Consider the following 2,757-nt stretch of genomic DNA (forward strand, 5'->3'; position numbering starts at 1 on the left):
GGGAGAGAGAGAATCTCATCTCAAACAGGCTCCACGCTACCACGGGGCCCGCCGCGGGGTTCAATCCCACGACCCTGGGATCATGACCTGAGCCCAAATCAAGAGTTGGGTGCTCAACCGCCTGAGCCACCCAGGTGCCCTGTGTTTTTAGGTTTTAATTTCATCTTGATTCTACCCAGCTGGGCAGGAAATACTCCAAACCATGGAATGTGGGGCAGGAAATCTGGAAGGGATGGACTTACTTGTTTTAACCACCGGAGGAAAAGCCACCCGGGAAGTTGGCCGGAGTAGGCAGGAGCTCAGCTCTCGTGAGCGAGAGGGCCAGGCGGCCAACAGTGGGGACGTAGGACACACACGACACCCTGGGATGGCCGCTGTGGCCTGAGCGCTGCTTCCTGGAAGGCACGAACTGGCTAGGACTCACGGGAGGGTGTCATCAGGGCTCAAGGGACAGGTCTGAGCTGGCCCTACAGTTCACGTGTCAGAGAAGCTCCCACCACAAGAGCAAGTAAGCTCCAGTCGCCATTGTCCCAGCTCCGCCCCCGGTGCACTTTGCCCCAGTAAGGAAATACATTATGGTTTCTGAAGGCAACTGCTTTGTCTTCCTCCCCTGTGAACAGCCGAGCAAAGAATTAATTTGGAGTTTTGCAATGTCGGGGCCTCTCTCATTAGATTACTCCCACTGTCTCTTGGGAGCCCTGGTAACTTGCTTTAATGATCTCACATCCTTGAAAACTGCTTCATGTGTCTCCCTGCACCAGCAAATCTTCAATCTTTTGGCCGCCCGAGGTTCCTTGTCCTTGGCCTGCGCCCCGAGGACTCGTTCCCTCCCCGTCCCTGTCCTCGACCCTGTTCTCGGCTCCCCGTCTTCCCCCACCCCTAGCCGTATCTTCTGTTGTCTCTGCACCCCTTTGCTCGCCGAATCTCCGTGTTCTCTTCTCCTACTAAAAATTCTACCCAACCATACTTGTTTGAACAAAAACAAACAAACAACAACAACACGGAAACGACGATGATCCCTATGTTTTTATCAAAAGTCATTGCCCGAGGGTTTACGTTTGGTGGGATGGGAGGGGCAGGCAGTGAGGGATGGTGGGGCCCGCCGTGGCCCGTGCAGTTGGAAGTAATGGTGCTTAGCCACTTCCTTCTCAGCCACAAGCGTGGAAGAAGGGGACCTTTCCCTCCAGGAGAGAAGTGCACACACCCTCTTAGTCTGCAGAACTCAGGTGAAGCAAGAAGTTTGTTCACTTCAAAGTGAAGACAAAGTTCTATACGAAGAACGCCGCCGTGGGGTGGACTGTATTGCATCCCAAACCCCCAGAGACTCCGACTCATGCGAATGTCTGTTTTGTTCCCCTGGGTCTCTGCTCTCCTTGTATTCAAAGCTGCAGGAAAGCCAAGGGGCAACAGCGTTGGGACGGGGGAAGGGCAAAGCTCAAGGTGACCTTGGGATCAAGCTCTGAAAAGCCCCGCCCCCCTCCTGGGTCAGGCCTGGGGCCGAGGCTGGGACAGAAGATGGAATCTTGTCTTGCTAGGCTCAGCGGGGAGGTGGGCTGGACGTTTCCAGATTGTTGCAGGAGGCGGTACGTGCTTGATCACAGGCTCGGCGGGTTTGGCACAAGGGCTACGTTCAGAGATACAGGAAGGTAAACCAGGTTAGGGCCATGTATCGGTCACCTGTTGCCGTGTAACAAATACCTACTCCCACCCCACCCCAAGTTTAGTAGCTTCAAGCAACACACATCTGCTACCTTGCATGGTTTTTGAGGGTCAGGATTCTGGGAGCAGCTAGCTGGGGTTTCTGGCTCAGGATCTCCAGGAGGCTGCGGGGAAGTCGTGCCCTGGGGCTGCAGTCTTCACAGGCTGGCAGGAGATGGAGAAGACTCACTCACGTGGCTGTCGGCAGAGGCTTCACTCCTTCACCACACGGGCCTCTGTGCCACGTGGCTTCAGAGAGAGACAGGTGGAGAGACAGAGACACAGAGAGACAGGGAGAGAAGCTGAAGCCTTTAATCACCTAATGTTGGAAGTGACACTTGGTCATACACACCAAATATGGGCAGGGACAGCGGGGGGCGGGGGTGGGGGGACCGTTGGAAGCTAGTACGACAGGCCGGACGTCTCTCTCTTGCTCAGGAAGTATTTATTAAGCCCCCTGCCAGGAGCCAAGCCGCACTGTGCTCTCTGGGGATTCAACAGGAAACAAAACAGACAAGGTCTCTGCCTCAGGGAGTTTGCGTTTTAGAAGAGAGGCAGATAAGATACAAATAAATACGAGCCCCAGCCGTCCAGGACCTGTGGGGCAAGAGGAGGGACAGCCGCGAACCTGGACATCGGGTTGGACTGCAGCCGGGGCCGCAGGACCGGCAGGAGGTGTGGGTGTTGTTGAGGATTGCCACAGCCCAGCACGGAGGAGGCGAGACATCCACGTCCCAGCTCTCTCTGATCCTGTCCTCAACTTCTGGCCAGTGCTCACCGGGCAGAATCCAGGGGGAGCTGAGGACAGGGAGCCTGCATGAGGTCGGCATCCCGGGGCACAGAGCAAGTGGAGAAGGGCGGAGGACCGGCGTGGCCAAGTGGGAATGTAATTGGCATGCGGGATAGAAGGAGAGTGAATGAGCGAGGGGGGACATCCCAGGCAATCAGAGAAAGCCACTCTGTGAAGTCACAGCTGAGCTAAGACACAGGGAACAGGGACATCTGGGGGACATCCCAGTGAGGGCACCTGAGGGCGTGTGAATGTGCGCAAGGGAGCAG

At 56.1% G+C, this 2,757-nt stretch overlaps 1 long non-coding RNA gene across 1 annotated transcript; it reads right to left on the reverse strand.

Moving 5' to 3' along the window:
- Nucleotides 1-1,203: 1,203 nt before the first annotated feature.
- Nucleotides 1,204-2,338, reverse strand: LOC121026701 (uncharacterized). The gene is made up of 3 exons (XR_005788419.1): nucleotides 2,327-2,338; nucleotides 1,743-1,947; nucleotides 1,204-1,624 (listed from the first exon to the last, which is right to left on the reverse strand). It is a non-coding gene; the product is annotated as an uncharacterized LOC121026701 (long non-coding RNA).
- Nucleotides 2,339-2,757: the final 419 nt, after the last annotated feature.

This window comes from Herpailurus yagouaroundi, unplaced genomic scaffold, assembly GCF_014898765.1.
Source record: "Herpailurus yagouaroundi ecotype Mexico unplaced genomic scaffold, PumYag 151676, whole genome shotgun sequence".
Classification (NCBI taxonomy): Eukaryota; Metazoa; Chordata; class Mammalia; order Carnivora; family Felidae; genus Herpailurus; species Herpailurus yagouaroundi.